The 21719-nt window shown below is 42.4% G+C and overlaps 1 protein-coding gene across 5 annotated transcripts in view; it reads left to right on the top strand.

The window, feature by feature from the left end:
• Positions 1–833: 833 nt before the first annotated feature.
• Positions 834–21719, top strand: part of CILK1 (ciliogenesis associated kinase 1) — a 59985-nt gene continuing 39099 nt past the window's right edge. The window contains exons 1-3 of one of the 5 annotated variants that reach the window (XM_047860127.1): positions 834–1076; positions 2607–2750; positions 5470–5553. The gene's annotated coding sequence lies outside the window, so the exon portion shown is untranslated. The remainder of the gene's footprint in view (positions 1077–2606; positions 2751–5469; positions 5554–21719) is intronic. The other 4 variants (XM_047860129.1, XM_047860128.1, XM_047860126.1 and 1 more) reach the window with 4 other exon arrangements.

The following is a 21719-nucleotide window of genomic DNA, read 5'->3' as shown; positions in this document are numbered from 1 at the left end:
CCTCCAACTAAAGTTGCTCCCTCCTGCAGTCGACTAGTTCTGAAAAATGTAGTCTTGGGGCAATTATGTAACTTTAAATTGGGAACGGGGGAGGAGAAGGCTTGAAGCAGTTTCTTTTTTCAAGTCGCTTCAGAACCAGCCTTTATGTGGATGATTTAAGGTAATGTCTACAATATAATTTATGACACAAGTGACTGTGTTTAACACACAAGTGTGTTAGATTACATATAACTAGTTACATGCAGAATACAATTGTTGTATGAATCATATCTAGTGTTTCCCACCTGGATAACAATCCAGCCTTTCAAAGTAAAGTTGCTAACCGTATAAAAACTCTTCAAGTTCAAATGAACGCTAACAAGCAACCCGTTGCGTTTTTATTTCAAAATATTTTTTATTGCTGTAAAGTATAACACAATCTGCCATCTTAACCATTTTGGAGTGTACATTTCAGTGGCACTGATTTCATTCACAATGTCGTGCATCCCCGGTTATGTTCTTTTAAACCGGGTAAACGTTTTCACCATGATTACCTGTAATGAAGTGTTCTCAGAACCTGTGTCCACGGCCTTCGTTTTTAAATCTTGACCGCTGATGCACAGACGTGCAACAAGGAGAGCGTGTGGAGCTGGGGGGGGGGGGGGGGGGTGCTCACGGGTGGTCAGCGGACCGCAGGGATCCCTGGGCTTGGTCCGCCCCGGCGAGGAGCGCGGCGCGGCACCTCGGCGCCCCCGGGCTGCCTGGACGCGGCGGTGCAGGGACGCGCAGGGCCAGCGAGGGGAGCTGCAGGGTAACTTTTCCCAGGGAAAGCGGCCGGTCGTCCCCACTAGAAGCCTCCCTGCCTTTTGTTTGTTTTCCAGCCGGAGGCTGGAGAGCGGCCGGGTTCCTGCTGCTCCACCATGCGCCGCGCGGCCCGTGCGACTCGCCGGACCTCCCGGGCGTCCCTATACGGACCGCTCGGGCTGTCCTAGCAGGGATCGCCCCTACCCCCAGTTCCCGATCCGGCTGCTGCGCCCCAGTCGCCGAGGAACTGCGCTCACCGCAGGGGCGGGCCCCCGCCTGTGTTCGCGGCGCCAGTAAGTGGGGCCGGGGATTTAGGGGCTTCTGCTAGGCGACCTGTCACTGGGGATGAAGGAGTGGAACTGCGGAGGGACCCCGGCGCCGGGGCCTCAGCGAGGGGCTGGAAGGAGAGGGAGAGGCTAATGGGCTGTAGTTTCTCTCCGCGGTCATGTGGCTCTTTCCCTCTTGGCATGGAAACTCCGGGTTGTTCCGACGATGGGTGTTTACCTTTCGGTGTTAAAGAGAGAAAAGACCTTGCCCGATTTTAAGCCTCTTTAGTAGGATGTGGGGGACTTGCTGTTGGAATTTTCCTGACTAGGCCTGTGGCTGTCCCACAAGGGGGTCTGAGCCAGAATCTTCACACATTTATGTGCAACCATTTTTCACTGGGTTTCTTTCTGCTCTGATTTCTTCTTACTAACCTGAGTAGATATTAGGAGAGGGATGTTGAAGGATTTTCCAGAGCAACCGTTTCTTTTGTAATACACCTTTTAAAGGCTGACTTTGACACTAACATAGAGGGATTTTACTTTAAATATAAAAGTAGTTGAAAACGTCATTCTGCAGAAAAGAGTACTCATTTCTACTTATAATTAAGTAAAGATCTGCTTTTGCTAAAGCTGGGCCAGGCTGAGAGAATACTGCCTTGAATTTTGCATGCAAGTCTAGATTTCTCCAAGGTATTGTTTTTTTATTTTGACCTGTAACACTCTTTGTAGCAATAGAAGTTTGATAGCTACAGTTTTCATGTCTCATTTTCCAGTGAGTAGGCTTTCAGGATGTGCCCCAACAGTGAATTGTACTCTTGCTGAATGTAAAATTAAAATGAGCTTGAAATTTGTGTAGTCAACATGTAAATTATTAAGAAGAATTTGTGTCTGAACCATATGCTAGCTGTACTAGGAGTTAATGTATGCATAAATATGCACATTTGAAATAGTTTCTGGACAAAGCGCTGTGATTTGGTAAAGAATCTTTAATGCCTTCCTATCTATTTGAGGATCACTAATTGTAAAATACTAGGAAGTGGGTATAGAAATGAAAGCATTGCTGTGATCCTCTATTTAAAATGATATCCTGTACCACTGCCCCCTCCGTAAGATATATGGCCCACTACAGTGACCTTGCCCACTTTTTGTTTTCCTCTGTCCACTTTGCCTTGCCCTCCTCCAAAGTCAGGAGTGGGCAGCCACATTTCTTAATGAGATCAGTTTCGTTTTAGATGATGGAGGGATGTGTTGGAGGGTTGATGGAGCCTGTCTGAGGAGGCAGAGGTCTATGCTCCTTGCCAGGGGAACTCAGTATTTAGCCAGAGAAGTGGTTTTTCTCACTGAAATTTCTTACCTACAGACAATGCATAAACGAGTTGCCAGGATAAAGAACAGGTCTTTTGGGGTTTTGTTGACTGTTCAACATCATCAAAGCTCTTTTTATACTTTCATTGTTTGTTTTATTCGTAGCACTTTTTGAGGTTCCCAGTAAAGGTGGAAATCATGTCAGTTTTGAACCTTTGGAATTATCTTTATCTTTTCCTTCATTTCCTTCAGCCTCTGTATCAGTGAGTCACCAAGACCTTTGAAATGTGATTTGTTCAGATCCCTCCCTCCATGTTGTTATCCAGAACCTCACCCTTCCTCTCCTGAAGACTGGAGCAGTCACTTAGCTGGCAGTCCAAGCAAGCCTGGCTCTTAGTAAGTCCTCAGTAAATGTTTGCTGAATAAACCAATGAATGAATGAATGAGATGCTCCCCTTTCTGGTCTCTTCAGCATTTGCAGTCCATCTAATTTTTTTTAACTATCACTTATACTCTCTCCTTGCCTTGCAACCTTCAGTTCCTCTCCATTTGCTATCTCAAATAATTTGCCTGATTTTTCAAGACTTTCATAATCAGGACTCACCCCTCCTATCTAAATCCTATTTTCAGTTCACTGTAGATCCGTGTGCTCTGTGCAGTTTGGTCTTGCTGTCCTGCTAAGGGGGCCAGGCTCATTCCCACTGCAGTGTCAAGGCTCACACTGCTCTCCTAGAAACTCCCTCCCTCCTCCCCACTCTCCCATGCAAATCTTACCCATCCTCTGAGGAGGAGACCAGCTCTCCTTCTTACCTAATGTCTTCTCTAGCTACTCACTCCTCTTCTCTTTCTTTAAAGTCTTAAGATTCTTGTTTGTTAATTCTTCATTATATTGGCTGTATTGATCTCTAATTGGTTTAGGTTATTTTAAGCCTCTTTAGGGCAGAAGCCATAGTTTACGTGTGGTGATGTGGTGTCCTGAGCTTTGGAGTCAGGCAGAATTGAGGTCAGGGCCTGACTCCACTTATTACTCACGTGGCCTTGTGGGATACTCCTAGCATTTGAAAGGGGAAATGCCTTCCCCAGCATGTGGTGGTGCAAAGATGCCCTATGGTGCCTCAACAGTGCCTGACATACACCTAACTAAAATCTGCCCATCCCTCACAGTGACTCAAAGGGGCCTGAACATGTAGCACCTATTTGGTAGGTATTTGTTGACTGGCTTGTAGTAGACTACAAGTCATGGCTCAGAGGACACGGTGACCACGCGGTGATTCCTCCGTGAGTGTTATCCTGCCCTTACTTAACATGGCTTGAGCTGAGGTTATCCCTGGCTGCAGCTCTGCTTCTGGGATCTGTTGCTGTTTTTCCATCTGAACCTTGCCAGGAACACTACTGCCTTCTCGTTTGTTTGTTTTTCTCTCACAGCGTCTCTTGCGGAAAGGGCCTCCGTTTCATTTTGCAGGACCTTGCTGAGTTGGAGTGTATCTAGCCCTTCTTTTTTTCTGCATGTGGGGTATGTATGAGTGTCTCTATTTACGGCAGGACTGCTTGCATGGTGCTTTCTTGGCAGAATTCTGGGTACAGTGACCCTTCTGTGGATGTTGACCCATCAGCCTGTGAGTAGGGTCTCACTGAACTGTAAATTCTCTCATTGGCAGGCTTTGCCAACCACAGCATCCTGAGACAGGCCCTATGAGTAGAGAATTAGAAGGACCTCAGATGTGGTTGATGTGGTTGGCTGGGATTGTGCACAGAGGTGTGCACGGGATGACTGACACACACACACGTGTTGTTTGGGGGTTACGGTGCAACTGTATCATAGGTTGTGACTGTGCTCACCTTGAAACAGTTCTGACTTTCTTATCAATACACAGGTGTTCTAGAAAGTTACCTTATAAAAACAGTTGGGTAAAGCAAACCATTTTGTGGGGCAAATTGCATTCAAATGCTGTGTGTTTATGGCAGGAAGAAATCAGAAATGTCTTTACTTGCAGCCAAAGAAATGAAAGAAGAAACACAGGTCTTCTCAAGATGGTAAGGAAAGTTGATGTGGGCATTCACACTCAATCCCTCTGCTCCTGGTGAGGTGCTGTGTGATGCTGGGAAAATACTACTATTCAGCTGATCCTAGGGAAGTACTCAGTCCAAGCGGAAAGCTTCCATTCCTGATTTCCTTGCAGGGAAACTGAAATGTCCTTGCACAGTGAATAAGTGCCTGACTTGCTGCTTTGTAAGTCGGGAACCTTCATAGAAAGAGTGCTTGTGGTGGGGCTCACCTGTGCAGGTGGAATCAAACCCTATGTGTGTTGACCTGTGAAGTTGTCTCAGAGTTTGAAGAAAGCACATCTTTGGAAGTCTGCCTCTTTTTTTTAAATACGTGGTTCAGGATTAACAATATATACTTTCTACAAAAGGGGAAATGGGGAGCATTTGATATATCATTAATAAATTCTTAAAACACTTCTTATATTCACACATTAAAAAGTATGCTACTCTGGAGCACCTGGATGAGTCAGTCAGTTGGGCATCCGACTCGACTTTGGCTTATGTCATGATCCCATGGTTGTGGGATCAAGCCCCACATCGGGCTCTGCAGTGAGCATGGAGCCTGCTGTAGATTCTCTCTCTTTCCCTTTGCCCCTGTCCCCTGCTCACTCTCTCTCTCTCTAAAATAAAGGTGGAAAAAAAAGTTATATTTTTCCAAGATTCTATTCGTAGTAATGAGGTCTCAAGATCTCATTGGTAAAGTGAGAGTATTGCATAATCATTAAGGTCCCATATAGGAAAAAGAAAATCTAATTCTGTAGTCTAAAGTTCCCTCAACCTTAAGCTGTGTCTATGTTGAATTTAGGTCCTATTGATCTTAGCATTCAATCTATAGTAATTAGTATTGGGTTATATATTATCTTACTTTAAATTTTTCCTGAATTTTAAGTTTGTCACCTTAACTCAATTTTTTTAAGTGAAAGGACCAAGTGAAAGTACCTCACATTTCCTTTGGTATGTTTTCCCCCACACCTGAGGCTGTGAGTAGCCACTTGATAAATGTGCAGTGATGGCCAGGAGCCCCATATTTCTGAGGAAAGATCAATGTGAGTCATATTTTACCTTGTAGGTGTAATACGACCTGTGAGGAAGTGCTGATAACATGTGACTGCCCTCATGGTTACTATGAAAGATAATGGCCCAGAGCCAGAAGGTAAAGTATTATGGTATAACGTCCCACTACTATTTCACAATATCGTGAAAGTTACTCACTGCATGAGTAATAATAATAATAAGTAATAATTAATGATTTTGGCCTCTTGGACACTGCCTTTGCTCTGAAAGTCAATTTATTAAATTTTGATTTAACAGGCAAAACTGAGAAAATAAAGATACATATTTCTACGTGTTATCTTAGCTGTTAAAAAGCAAATGTTTTCTCAAATTTGTGTAAAAATTTTTAGGAGGATTCATAATTTTCATGCCCTGGCCCCCATATTATCGTCCAATTTTGCAAAGAAGGAGGGGCACAAGGGGATGGGACAGCCGTGGACGTGGGGTTGGTGGTACAGGAAAATCACCAATAGTCACAATTACCCTTTACAGACCCATCATGTGCTCATTTCATTAATTTATTCATTCAACAAATGTTTGTTGTGAGCAGCTGTTTGTGCCAGCTGCATGCCAGGTACACGTCTAGGTGCTGGGCATGTAGTTATGAACATAATAAAACTTCTGCCCACAAAGTGCTTATATTCTCAGATATGTGGATCTTGAGAAACTTAACAGAAGACCATGGGGGAGGGGAAGGGGAAAAATGAAGTTACGAACAGAGAGGGAGGGAGGCAAACCATAAGAGACTCTTAAATACAAAGAACAAACTGAGGGTTAATGGGGTGTGGGGGAGAGGGGAAAGTGGGTGATGGGCCTTGAGGAGGGCACTTGTTGGGATGAGCACTGGGTATTGTATGGAAACCAATCTGACAATAAATTATATTTAAAACATTTTTTTAATTAAAAAAAAAAGCGCTTATATTCTCAGGATGAACACAATTTGTGTGAGCCACCCTGTAACCCGAGGGTACTCGAGGGGTAATTGGGGAGAGTACTTAAAATGTTTATGTGCAGATTTCCTGTTTCAGGGGTAGAGAAGCTGTGCCTTGTAGTCATAGTCTGTCTGTTGCCTATTTTTTTTAAATAGACTTTACTAGAACACAGCCCATTCGTTTACGTATTGTCTATGACCGCTTTGGTGCTACCCGGGCAGAGTTGAGTGGCCCGGGTAGCCCTCAACGCCTAAAATATTTACCAGCCCTTCACAGAAAACGTTTGCTGACCCCTGCTCTATTTTATTTTTATATTAAGCCTTTACCTCTTTCATCTGTGTTACTGATTGGTTTGTTGTGTATGACAGCATAGCATCTTCTATGGAGTGAGGTCAGCTCCTGAGTTAAAGGTGCTGTAATATCTGCACAATACCTGACATATGTGACTTGTTCTCGTTCACTGCCCCCATCTGCTCCTCACCCTACCTCGCCCACCCTTCCATCCTGAGGTGGCAATCAGGCAGGCAGCTGGGGCCCGACTGTCGCCACCCTCGATGGCCTTCTTGATTAAGCTTTGGGGACCATTCCCCAGCTCATCCACAGTGTCACACGAGTCAGGGTACAGTGATTCTTCCTCCAGCTCTTCAACATTTCACTCTTCCTTCAGTTCTTCACGGTCTGCATGAGCCACATACAACGACTTGTCCCAGTTTGAAAGTAACCTACAAGTGACTGAAGACTTTTTTTGGTTCAGGGCAGCGGCGCCCTTTGGTACCCTAGGAGAAGCAATGGGAAGTCATGGATCCTACTCGTGGTGTTAAGGACCCTGGTGTGTGAGAAGTTTTTTGCTCAGAAGTGGGATTGAAGGAGGAGACGGAGGGCGAGACTGGAACAGTTTCTGGGGAATAGCAGAGATACACCAGGTAGCTGATTTTCTTCTCCCTTCACTTCAGGTGATGCAGTAGCCAAAAGCACCTTTAATGCATTCCTTTGTCAAGGTAAAGGCAAGGCGGATTCCACGTAAAGAATGCTCTTTTGGTCTTCTGGCTGCTGTCCCCAATGCAGAAAAAAGCACTATTCCAAGAGGCAAAGTACTTAGAAGACGTTTTTGCTAAAATGAATATGAGCAGAAAGATTAGGCCCCAGAAAGAAAAATATAAACACAAATGTACTATTTTTAGTACCCTTTTAAATTTTTTTTTTTTTAACGTTTATTTATTTTTGGGACAGAGAGAGACAGAGCATGAACGAGGGAGGGACAGAGAGAGAGGGAGACACAGAATCAGAAACAGGCTCCAGGCTCCGAGCCATCAGCCCAGAGCCCGACGCGGGGCTCAAACTCACAGACCGCGAGATCGTGACCTGGCTGAAGTCGGATGCCCAACCGACTGCGCCACCCAGGCGCCCCTAGTACCCTTTTAAAGTAAATTGACAACATTAACTCTTGTAAAGTTATGACACGTTTGAATATCAATACAATGTGTAATTACCTGTAGGATGAGGTAAAATGGAACTCCAAAGTGCCATGAGAAGGGCCATTTAATGATTTTGCACGTAATTCTGTTTTCCTCTGAGGATAGAAAGTTTCGGTGTAAAACGATTAAGGCTGAGGGAGAAAAGCTGCTCGGAGGGGTCTGAATTTAACATGGCTGCTAAACCACAACTGCCAGACAAGGCCAAGTTTGTGTACCGTTTTCTGTCTTCTTTCTTAAAAGAAAAAAAAATAGTAATTGTTACATCAATTCAATGACTCTCAAAGTTTAAGAATAAAGAATGGACTACTATTGTCCCTGCACCTAGCCTGTTTTCCAGGCTGTGAATGAGCAGGGTACATGGTATGAGCTGCTGGCCACAAGCAGATGTTCTTGGCCTCCGCTGAGGATTGAAGCTGGAGGGAGGGAGGGAATTGGGGAAGATTGCAGGAAGGTTTTCCCCAATGTCACCTAACCAGAGAAACCATAACATTTGTTTCAGAGATTTGCTGGAACTCTGAAAGCAAAATAAGGCTGCATGTCTGTGTTAGTGGAGTACAGCCTTTCCCAAAGGCCGAAGGCCTGATCTGATGACACTGAGGGGGCCTTTCTGTGATTCTCTGAGAAGCAGTGATTCCAGCATTGTGGTGGGAAAGCCCTGCCTTAGCCTTTCCATGGTATTTACTATTCTCCATTTCAGAATTTCACAGCATTTGTGGTCAGGTCAATTTGATTATCATTAATTTGCACATGAAGAAATAGCACTATGTTTGGAGATACTTACCAAGGGTGGTACAGGAAATAAATAGCAAAGACTAAAATTAAACTTTTGACCAGTCAAACAATGAGTACCTACTGTATGCAAGTGGAATGTGAGGTGTGAGGACACATAGATGAAGGAAGCATGGTGAGTGTCCCAGCTGATGCACACAGGGCAGGCTTGCATGTCACAGATCCCAGGGAGAGGCTAGCAGTGAGGTGGGGACAGGATGCTGTTGTAGCTGGGGGAAAGAGCCATTAGCTGTGTCTCTTGTTGCAGGTTGGGACAGGAGGCTCTTGAGGTGCTGTTTGAGCTGGACTGAGAGGGAAGGAAAGGAGTAGATTCTGATTTGGGGGGCCTGGCTGAGTCAGTAGAGTACTGTCTTCTGAAAGAGATGTCATGTAGCATGCAGGGTCCCTCTGGTCTACTACCTTCCCTTTTCTAGCTTTTATGTGGGTGACAGGAAATGTGGAAACATTGGTCATTTTTTTTAAGTTTATTTATTTTTGAGAGAGAGAGAGAGAGAGAGAGAGACCACAAGTGGGGGAGGGTAAAGAGAGCGAGGGAGACAGAGGATCCGAAGCGGGCTCCATGCTGACAGCAAAGAGCCTGACACAGGGCTCTCCCGATGTGAGGCTCAAACTCACAAGAGGTGAGGTTAGGACCTAAGCCAAAGTCAGACGCTCAACCAACTGAGCCACTCAGGCACCCCAGTCCTTTTTTTTCTAAGACAAAAACTAACTTGAATCCTTACACAGAGAGTCACAGAATTACTGATCATTAGAGAGGGAAAACCACCTCATTTCATCATGAGTCAGTTCAACATCCCGATTTCACAGAAAGTAAACCCAAGGATCAAGAGGTACTCCAAGTCACAGGGTTGGTGCCTGTAACCCTACCCATGTGATCTGGACAAGGTGGAGGAAATCCTGAGAGCACTAATCTAAGTGATTAAACTGCTGTCTTACAGATGATGTATACTTCATACATCATTCTCTTTGTATACTCTTCTCCTTTATTATGTATTCTGTAAAAGAAAACCAAGAAATCAGACTCAGAAGATACTGGGCCTGCATCAAATAGTGTTATGGGAAAAAGACTTCTGTTACTATAGTGTTCATTAAAAGACTGGATGTGTTGCAAAAAAATGAGGGTGTCAAGGGCATCTCAGCTTTAGCCAGAATAATGGTTTGGGGCAATCTACAATATGTGACATAGTCACAGAAAAATTATTCTGTTTGAATTAAAAAGAGGATTTTTTTTTTAACATTTATTTTATTTTTTTTTTCAACGTTTATTTATTTTTGGGACAGAGAGAGACAGAGCACGAACGGGGGAGGGGCAGAGAGAGACGTAGACACAGAATCGGAAACAGGCTCCAGGCTCTGAGCCATCAGCCCAGAGCCTGACGCGGGGCTCGAACTCCCGGACCGCGAGATCGTGACCTGGCTGAAGTCGGACAGTTAACCGACTGCGCCACCCAGGCGCCCCAGCATTTATTTATTTTTGAGACAGAGAGAGACAGAGCATGAATGGGGGGAGGGCCAGAGAGAGAGGGAGACACAGAATCTGAAGCAGGCTCCAGGCTCTGAGCTGTCGGCACAGAGCCCGATGCGGGGCTCGAACTCACGGACCGTGAGATCGTGACCTGAGTGAAGTTGGACGCTCAACCGACTGAGCCACCCAGGCGCCCCAAAAGAGGATTTTTAAATAGAGCACTAAATGATCCCAACAACAGTGACTTTGACTAAGTGGTGTGAGCATGGTTAAGTGGTCAGGGTTTCTTATCCCAGGTGGGTCCCATGATAACAGCAAAGGATGACTCCTGATACCGGGTTTAAAAACCCAAGGAGGGAGTGCCTGGCTGGCTTAGTGGAGCATCTAACTCTTGATTTGGGGGTCATGAGTTCAAGCCCCATGTTTGCTGTAAAGATTACATACGTACAGCTACACATACATTCAATAATAATAATAATAAAAACCTTTCCTTAAAAAAAAAAACAAAAACAAGACACAAAACCCCAAGGAGAAGGTGATTATTCTGCAGGACAGGTGAAGACATTCAAACATTATTATATCATTTGCTATTTAAAAGCATTCAACAAGCCTGTGAGCCCAGAGTCTACGTGAGGATGCATTTGAGTTGAAAGTGGGATCCAGTTCCTCTTTATCTGCATCCACTTTGTCTCCATTGTAGACAGTTGGTGCTGGGGAGGTCCCTGCTGGGTTCGCTGATGTTTGATTGCAGAATGAGGCCACCTAGAGCATGGCGACATCACTGGTTTCCGTATTTGGACTTTGAGCTACAAAGTACTTCTAATTCCTCCCATTCTCAGATCCTCAAAAGGTTTCATGATCTTTAGATCTTCACCTTACTTTTGAGTTTGGTACAGTCAGCCTGGGTTCCTATCACTTACTAGTTACATAACCTTGGACAAGTCACTTATGTCTCAGTTTCCTGATCTAGAAAATTGGGGGGAGAGAGGATGATGGTAATAGTACTATGGACAAGTTGCTTGTGCCTCAGTTTCCTTATCTGTAAAATAGGGATAATAATAATAGTGTCTATGGATAGAGTTGTGAGATTTGAATACATTAATATATGTAAAGCACTCATAATAGTACTATACACATGCTAAGTATTTAAATTATTATTATTACTGCCCTTTTGGCTTAATTGATATATTAGGAAGCTAAGTGTGGCTTAGTTACGAGTGCTTTATCCAAGTTAATTCTTGGAGTCCATTAATTGATATATTAGGAAGCTAAGTGTGGCTTAGTTACGAGTGCTTTATCCAAGTTAATTCTTGGAGTCCAAACAGTATTTAGAGCACTGCTCATCACCAGGTTAGCCGATTCCCACGTTAAAGATGTGTGGCTGCATTCCTTCCACTACTACGGCAGTCAGTACTGGGAGCTGTGAATTCAAATTCTGTCAGAGGCAGAGGAAGAAATGTAGAAGACTCAGGAAAGCTGGGTATGTGCTTGTTAAACAGGAAAGGAATTGCTCTTCTCTTTAAAAAAAAAAAAACTTTTTTTCTTCTCCAGTTTTTCTTCAAACGTGGCAGTTTGGGGAGCGGTGGGGGGGTGGGGCGCGCGTGGTCCAGGCTGGTTTTTACTTTGTCTCTTTCAATAGAGGTACAGGAACAGAGAAATATTTTTCTACCAGTAACCAAGTGGTGTGAAGGTACAAAAATAAATGACAACTAAAAATATTGGCAACCTATGTGGTATCCATTTTAGGGACAACAGGCAAAATGAGGACTGTGATGAGCATGGGGACTCTTGTCAAGTCTAAAAGGATGGTGACATTTCTCTAGCTTCTTATTACCATAGAAGGCTAAGGATCCCGTGTTATTAGCTCTTCAGTTTTTCCAGAGAAACCCCAAATCTCATTTTTATGTTAGAATTCCTATTTTTATTATTATTTTTTTAATGTTTATTTATTTTGAGAGAGAGAGAGAGAGAGAGTGCATGCACGTGAGCTGTGGAGGGGCAGAGAAGGGGGGAGGAGAATCCCAAGCAGGCTCCAGCCCCAGCATGGAGCTCCACATGGGGCTTAATCTCACAACCCTGGGATCCAAGATCTGAACCAAAATCAAGGGTCAGACGTTAACCGATTGAGCCCCCAGGCGCCCATAGAGTTCCTATTTTTATTTTTATTTTCAAAGTTTATTTACTTTGAGAGAGACAGAGAAAGAGAAAGTACAGGGTAGGGGGAGAGAGAGAGAAAGAGACTACTGTCAGCACTGAGCCTGACTCAGAGCTCAAACCCACCAACCACAAGTTCCTGACCTGAGCCAAAATCAAGAATCAGACGCTTAACCAACTGAGCGGCCCAGGGCCGCCCCCCCCCCCCTCATTTTTAAATGTAGCCTCAAAGCATACCTCTGAATTCAGTTCTCAGGCTGCTAGTTGGCAACCCCTGGTCCACACTTGGGAATCACCATATGCTAATGTCATATATTCAGGGATTTCAGTCAGAATTGTCAAGTCTTGTCCACTGTCCAAAATTAAAGAGAAATCCTCTCTGTATTTCAAAAAGGAACTCGTTGGGTAAGTAAGCACAGATTTCTGATTCCATTCCTAAAACACTCAACTTTGAATGAATGAAAAGCACTGCTCCATAATTCAGATGATTGTTTGAAAGGCTTGGAGACTTTTGTTGGAGAGTAGTAGACTAAATAAGATCCCCCAAAGATATCAGGTCTGTGAATGTTACCTTATATGGCAAAATAGACTGCAGATGTGTATTAAATTAAGGAATTTGAGGTGAGGGGGGTACCCTCAATGATCTGGGTGGGCGTAAATGCAAATACAAATTCTTAAGCAGAGGGAGATTTGACACCACCCAGATGAGAAGGCAACGTGACCACAGACTGGAGTGATGCATCCACAGCCAAGGAAGGCCAGCGGCCACCAGAAGCTGGAACAAACCAGGAAGGGATTTCCCCTAGAGCTTCTGAAGGAAGTGCCTATACCTTGATCTCAGCCCACTGAGAAGCCCAGTACTGGTTTCAGACTCTGACATCCAGAACTGTAAGAGAATAAATTTCTGTTGCTTTAAGCCACCAGGGTACTATTATAGTAGTTTGTTACAACAGCCATGGGAAACTAATTCAGTTGATAAGGAAGAGTTTTTATATATATATATATTTTTAAAGGTTATTTTTTGTCAGCATATGGGTAAATGGCATGTCCTCAACAAGAGAAATTAGCCATTATTTAGAGATCAGTCGCCCAAAGCCTTAAGATTCCTTACCTGTGGTTCGCAAAGTGACTTCTTCTTGTGCACCTATAGCATTCTTGTTGTCTCCACACTCCTCCTGGGAACCTACCCCAACCTCCATGTCTCCTGGTCATTGTGTATGTTCCACCTCCTAGTTACATGGGAAGGTCCTACAGGCCAGATCCTCCTCCCACAGCTCTTTGGATCTTATGTCTCAGAACTGAGCATAGTCCCTTGTACATAATTTTTCACATGTGTAGTATTTTGTTGCTACTTTAACTTTTTGAGCATATTTCAGATATTCCTGTATACCTGAAATATTTGTATACTTCTTTATTTCTTAAGTTTATTTTGATAAATAAGTTTATTTATTTTTTTTATTTCATTTATTTATTTGAGAGAGAGAGAGAGGCAGAGAGAGAATCCCAAGCAGGCTGCACGCTGCCAGCACAGACCCCAATGTGGGGCTCAATCCCACAAACACTGAGGTCATGACCTGAGCTGAAACCAAGAGGTGGACATTCAACCAACTGAGCCACCCAGAGGGCCCAATATGTGTATACTTATATAAAAATATATATTTCATATATTTCTATGTTGTGCAACATAAATGTGAGTAAACCTCACAACCATGGAAAAGACAGTACTTTGCCTTTTTATCAAGTTGTAAAAAATTGTAAAATTTTTCCAGTTGTAAAGAACTCAAAAGTATAAACTGTCTTCTCCTTATGTACTGAGATCTCAATGGAATGACTTACAGACACAATGTCGTGGAGAGGAGAAGACATGATGGGCTTGAGGGGAACCAGAATGATACGACCATGATTTATTTTCATACTGAGTTGAGTCATCTTGAGTTAGCTACAGTTTAAAAACATAGAGTAGTGCATAGTGGCTTTTGTTCTAAATGAGCATTCCGAAACACTCAGTTAATAAAATACACTGACATACCAAACTTTTTATTTCACATATGCATTTTACACATTTGATGGTTGTCTTCTTTTTTTCACTTAATTTTTGTCAAGAACTGACTCTGTAGATGTAGCTGTCTCTCAAGCATCAAAGAGGAGTGTACAATACAAACAGTCATTAGTATGTTGAAACTTCTTTCCTGTTAAGACTCAGACTGAGAGTTCTAGGATTTCCTTGGTTGCCTTTCACTTAAGCTCTGTTGTTCCATGCGGTAAGTTTCACTATTGGTAACATCCAGAGTGGGTCCCACGTGGGCATCAGAATGGTGTTGTCCATTGGGCCCTTATTAGAGGATTTACAGAATCTAGGTTTAGTTGCCAGCTATAGAGAATATTTATCTGGGAGTGCCGTCTGCCTAACTTGGAGGGACCTTCAATGTCCAAGAGAAGTTGGGTTTGGATAAATCCTGGGGAGAAGAATCCCCAGTCCCAGCTGGCTAGTTGTGCAGGCAACTCTGAGTGACACCCAGGGCCATATTTGGACAGTCATGTTTGTTTCACCACAAGATTTGTAGTCATTTGTTCTTCCAGATTGGAAGCAGATCATGGTCGATGGAAAATAAACCTTAGGCTAGCAGAGAATTACTTCTTCTAATTTGTCTCCAGCTATATTCCTCTTTTAGTCTTCAAAACCATGCTAGCCACAGAAGTTCAAACTGTTGATTGATTAATCTACCACCTTCTGTATAGATAGAATTTTGTATTTGGCCTTTTAAGTCAGGGTAGCCTTAGTCTACTGTATCCAGAATGCTTTCGGCTGTACTCAATAGAATATCTTACATTGGCTTCAGCAATAAAGACCTTTAATTAGGTCATATAACAAGAAATCTAAAGCTGATATTTTCAGAGATCATATCATCATGGACTCAGCCTCCTCTTTCTTTTTATCCATTCTCAGCAGATTGGATTCTCATCTTTAGAGCTGATTTCTCATAGTCACTAGAAGGCTGTCTCAGCCCTAAACATTACAGTTTTATGCAACCATGTTAAAGGCAGAAACATAGGCCAGCCACTTTGTCAATTGTCTTTATCTTTCCTTCTCAGAAGCCTTTCTCTTTCCCTTACCAGCTCACTTTCCTTTCCATCTTCTAAGTGGGAGCCATAGTTCCATTCCTAAACAAATTTTAGTGAGAAGTAGAACTGCTTTGCTTGGCTTAGACTGATCAGAGTTCATGCCCTGGGGCTGTGGTAGGTGGCTGCCATCCCTGATTATGTTGGATCCTGAATAAAATCAGGGTTTTGTAAATTAAGCAAGAAGGGGAACATTACTATTGGGTAGATCAGCAATGGCATCTGCTGTCTCTCCCTTCTTTTTTCTATTGCATTGTCCGTTGCCCTGTTGTTTTCCCAGAGCAGCAGTGGGGTTTTGTTTGGTTTCAGATTATGACATGAGTCATCATATTTGGGCCACCACAAAAATGGTGAACTGAAAATACTGATCTCAAATGTATTTAACCAGTTCCTGCTGGGGTGTGCTCAGAATAGACTTTGGGTTGACTGATGCTTCTTGTGTAATGCTAATTTGAATAATACCACTGCATTTTTTTAGTATGGGAAATAATCCACTAGAGTAGAGACTAGAAGGCCAAGAGAATAGCCATGGTCTGTTCTATGGATCCAGATATAGCGTAACTAATCCTTCTCTCTTATACCCCTTTGTACACTTGAAACTATGATCATGGCTTCCTAAGTCTCTTTCACTTCAAGTATTCTTTCTTCAACTACTCTTCTTGTGTGTTTATTTAGGCCCTTGGCTGTGTTCTTCAATATCTCTCAAAGTTTGTCATCCAGAGTTGTGCAATGTATCAACCTTGTCTGAATGCTGTGCTCCTAATAAGAGCTCCAATAATGCATTGTCTTTGGAAAAAATAAAACCGCTTGTAGCTATCTATGGAGCATCTCCAGTGAGAGGTTTTGTACATACGTCAAATTCAACACCTTAGAAAACAGACCCATTATTTCTGCACCTTGTCCGAGTAACACAAACACACATTCCCTATCCCTAATCCTGTATCTGAGATTCATCCAGTCAGGGACCTTCGTTCAGGCCTTCAGCAGGTATCACCTGGACTATTGCAGACCCTCCAAACTAGTCTCTATGCTTCTAGTGTCTCTATCCTAACATCTGTTTGTTCTCCAGACGGATCTTTCTCCAATCATTTCCCTGCTTGAAAGCCCTGGAGAGCTCCACCCTGCAGAGCAAAGACCAAATTCCTGCATGACAAATATACCCCTTCTCTGCTGGGTCCTACCCTGAGTTTCTAGGCATTTCCTGCCATTTCCTTTACTGCCCTCCATGGTCTTTATGTCCTAACCCTATACTTCACAGCCTAGTTCCACATTAGAATCACCTGGAGAGCTTTCTTAACTACTGAAACTCAGCACCCCCCCCCCCCCCCGCCGGCCCCCGACCTCATTCCTTAGAGGTGGGGCCTGGGCATCAGTTATTTGTTAAAAGGTGATTCTAGGGGCGCCTGGGTGGCTCAGTCAATTGAGCGTCTGACTTTGGCTCAGGTCATGATCTTGTGGTTCGTGAGTTTGAGCCCCGTGTCAAGCTCTGTGGTGACAGCTCAGAGCCTGGAGCCTGCTTCGGATTCTGTGTCTCCCTCTCTCTCTGCCCCTGCCCTGCTCACATTCTCTCTCTCAAAAATAAACATTAATTAAAAACAATTTTTTAAAGGCGATTCTAATGTTCAGCCAGGGATGGAACCACTAGGCATTTGCCCTCCTGTGAACACACCAAGGTCCTGTACCACCGACATTTCACACATAGCTTCCTCCATCTGTAATTCCTTTCTCTCCCTTTTCTGTATAATAAAACTTTGCTCATTCTTCAATATCTCCATAACTACCTCTTCTCCAAAGGGTTGTCAGATCCCTCCCTCCACCCAGGAGTTGGTTGCTCTCTGTACCATATTCTCATAGTACTTTCTACACTTTTTTGGATCGTGTTTGTTGTTATTTAAGGAAGGACCCTTATCTTATCCATAATGTGCCCCTAAAGCCTTGCATAATGCTTAGCATCTTAGTAAAGGTTCAGTAAAATTGTACACTGTCAACCTGACATCAGTGCCTGAAGAGACACTAGTTTGACCCATTGTACAATCATTTATGTAATTACCTGAAATAATGTAAGATTAAAAAGCAGCTATCATGGCATGGTGAGAGTCAAATTTTGCTAGAGTAATTGAATTTTGTTCTATGATAATATGACAAACTATAACAAAGAGAAATTGTTGGGGTGGCCGTGTTAAATAAATGACTCTATCTTCACTAAAGTTCTTTTTTTTTTTTAATTTTTTTTTCAACGTTTATTATTTATTTTTGGGACAGAGAGAGACAGAGCATGAACGGGGGAGGGGCAGAGAGAGAGGGAGACACAGAATCGGAAACAGGCTCCAGGCTCTGAGCCATCAGCCCAGAGCCTGACACGGGGCTCGAACTCAGGGACCGTGAGATCATGACCTGGCTGAAGTCGGACGCTTTACGACTGCGCCACCCAGGCGCCCATTCACTAAAGTTCTTAATTCTTTCACAAACAGCTTTCTCAACGATAATCTAGGAAAGCACTATCCCAATTATACAATTTAATTGGATGAGTAAGTAGTAGGACACTAACTACCAAAGAAGGGCTTCTATGATTAATAATTTATAGATATGAATCAGTAGTATGACACCATTGCAAAAAAAAAAAAGTGGGGGAGAGCCCACGTGGTACTGGAACATACATCATTATTAAGATTGGTCACCACAACTCATCAAGGGGATGGAGAAATGTGTGAGGATTCAGAGATGAATGCCAAAGATAATTAAAGGAGTGGAAAAAGGTCCTATGAGGAAAGGTTGCATAATTAAAGCACAAGAAGGCTGAGAGACACACATTGGATTACTAATTTCATGTCCACACATATTTTTGTGAGTTTCTTTATATCTGCAAAAAAAAACAAAGCATGAAGAAATTAGCTTAAGTTAGAATAGGCAAGTTTTAGTTGGACATTAAGAAAAATATTCTATTTAATTGGATTACAAAATACAAATCTGATCATGTTATTCTCAAGTTAAAAAAAAAACATAATTAACATCCCACTGCCTCTAACTCAAAGCCTCCTTTTTTCTTTCTTTCTTTTTTTTAATAGAGCATGTGATTTATTAGCTGATATGTGACAAATCAAGGTACCAGTGATTTTTAGGAAGATGACATACAACAATGGTTTAGGAATTTTTATTTGTTGGAAATGAAATTATGAATGATGTGGAAATCATATATGTCATCAAAAATAGATGGAGATAAATATGAAAAAGGGGAAAACAAATGCAGAGTCAAAAATTGCCTATGTTGTGGTTCAAGTACTCTTTCTGTGTTATGTTGAGACACAGCCATGGTATATGATAGTGTTCTAATAGTAGGGGTTTTGTTTTTAATTTTTTTAGTGTTTATTTATTTTTGAGACAGAGAAAGACAGAGTGTGAATGGGGGAGGGTCAGAGAGAGGGAGACATAGAATCTGAAGCAGGCTCCAGGCTCCAGGCTGTCAGCAGAGAGACCAGCACGGGGCTTGAACTCACGGACCGTGAGATCATGCCCTGAGCCGAAGTTGGATGCTTAACCGACTGAGCCACCCAGGCGCCCCTCTAATAATAAGTTTTATTGAATAAATCTACATTTGTATGTTTTAAGCTGAAATAAAATGATTCCCTTCCTCTACCATTTTGAAGAGCACTTTTAAACTCCTAATGTAGAGTAATTTAAAACATACAGGAAGAAACTTGCAAGAATCGTACAAAGAAAACCCATATACCTTTACCCCAATATACCTATTATTCACATTTTACCCCATTTGTTCCCTCTCTATACTCACACCCTTCCCCCTCACACACATGATATTTTTGTTCTACCCAGTGGAGAAGAAATTGCATACATCATGGTCCTTTACTTGTATATCCTTCAGGATGTATTTTCTAAAACTAACACTATGTTCTTATAGAACCACAGGACAAGCATCAACTTCAGGAAATGTAATACAGATGCAGTACTTTTACCTAATCTGTCATCTGTATTCCAGTCGCTTCCACTGATCCAATGACGTCCTTTGTAGTGCTTCCTTCTCCCCTAGTACAGAATCCAGTCGAAGCCTCTGTTTTTCAAAATGGCATCTGAGGCCCTCCACAAATAAAACTCTGGGGTTCTGTCTCTCCAGTTCCAAGCTCCCCACCCCCTCCCTCCCAGGTTGAAGCCCCTATGCCTTTGTTTCAGCTCCTTGGACTGCTAGAATGTCTTACCTAACAGAACACCTACTTTTCTTGTTTTTTTCAAGCTCCATCTTTTATGAAGACTTTGCTTATGCCCTCCTCAGCCCAGATGGAATTGACCTAGCTGGAAGCTGGGGGCAGGCGTTCTCTTTAACCCCTCCCATGTCCTGTACCTCAAACCTAAGTGTTTTTGAAATACCTTAGTGCATATTCATGAGTACATATCTGGGCCCACCCACCAGCCTCATCCCCTGCCATGAGACTAGGATCTTTGAAAAAAGGAACGATATTGTATATTCTTTGTATCCCCAGGCTTTAACATAGGGTCTATCATACAGAAGGTGCTTTATAAATATTTATCAATCAGCAATGGAATACATCACTATAAAGAGCTGCTGCAGGAAGTTGCAGGGAGTTTGATCCTGTAGCGCTTCAAGATGAAGGAAAATTCCCCTTTAACCAGGGGCCTTAAAATGGCTCTAGAGAGAGGGAAATGAGTTTGCAATGGGGGAAGCTTAATCTCAGAAAGCTCTCCAGTTATATGATAGAGTGTGGTGAAATCAGACATAACCTTTACATGTAAAGCTTCCTGAGGTCTTGCACAACCTTCACTAGAACATAGACTGGTATTTTTGGTTTTTTGTTTTTTTAACCCATCCCTTCATCTACCTCCCCTCTGGCAACCACAGTTTATTCTCTATATTTAACAGTCTTTTTTGTTTGTCTCCTTTGTTTTGTTTTGTTTCTTAAACTCCCCATGTGAGTGAAATCATATGATATTTGTCTTTCCCTGACTGACTTACTTCACTTAACATACTCTCTCGGTTCATCTATGTTGTTGCAAATGGCAAGGTTCATTCTTTTTTATGGCTGAGTACTATTCGTGTGTGTGTGTGTGTGTGTGTGTGTGTGTGTGTGTGTCACATCTTCTTTATCCATCAATCTGTCAATGGACACTTGGGTTGCTTCCATATCTTGACTATTCTAAATAATGCTGCAATAAACATAGGGGTGCATATATGTTTTTGAATTAGTGTTTTCTTTTTCTTTGGGTAAATACCCAGTAGTGCAGTTACTGGATCACATGGTAATTCTATTTTTAATGTCTTGAGGAACCTCCATGCCACAGTGGCTACACCAGTTTGCATTCTCACTAATAGTGCACAGGGGTTTCTTTTTCTCCACATCCTCACTAACACTTGTTGTTTGTTTATTTTAGCCATCCTGACAGGTGTGAGGTGATATCTTGTATTTTTGACTTACAGGTCCCTGATGATGAGTGATACTGAGTATCTTTTCATATGTCTGTTGGCCATCTGTAGGTCTTTTTTGGAAAAATGTCTATTCAGGCCCCTGCACATTTTTAATTGAATTATTCGTTTCTTTGGTGTTCAGTTGTATCAGTTCTTTATATATTTTGAACATTAACCCCTTATCAGATATATCATTTGCAAATATCTCCTCCCATTCAGTAGGTTGTAACTGGATTTATTTTTTTAATATTTTATTTTATTAAAAAATGTTTTAATGTAATCTCTACTCCCAACATAGGGCTCAAACTCACAATCCTTAGATCACGTGTCACATGCTCTACCAGCTGAGCCACCCAAGTGCCCCTGGATTTATTTTTAATTCTGAACTAATTTTAGATTTCCAGAAGAGTTGCAAAAAATAGTGCAGAGCATTCCTAGAAATCCTTCACTCATCTTGCCCTGATATTAATATCTTCCATAACCATAAAACAATGATCAAAACTAGGAAATTAGCGTTGGCACTATGCTATTAACTAAACTACAGACCTTATTCAAATTTCACCAACTTTTCCACTAATGTCTTTTTTCTCTTCTAGGATCCAATTCAGGATCCCATATTGCATTTAGGTGTCATGTCTCTTTAATTGCCTCCAATCTGTGACAGTTCTTCAGCCTATCCCTGCCTTTTATGATCTTGACACTTTTGAAGACTATTAGTCATTTGTTTGTAGAATGTCCCTCATTTTGGGTTTGTCTGAAGTTTTCCTATGAATAGATTGAAGTTCTGCATTTTTGATAAGAATGCCACGGAAGGGATATGCCCTTCTCAAAGCATCATATCCAGAGTTCATGATGTCATAAGTTTTATTAATGGTTACATTGAATTTGATCACTTGGGTA

This window comes from Prionailurus viverrinus, chromosome B2 (genome assembly GCF_022837055.1).
Source record: "Prionailurus viverrinus isolate Anna chromosome B2, UM_Priviv_1.0, whole genome shotgun sequence".
In the NCBI taxonomy this organism is placed as follows: domain Eukaryota; kingdom Metazoa; phylum Chordata; class Mammalia; order Carnivora; family Felidae; genus Prionailurus; species Prionailurus viverrinus.
This window is presented reverse-complemented; position numbering and strand designations above follow the sequence as displayed.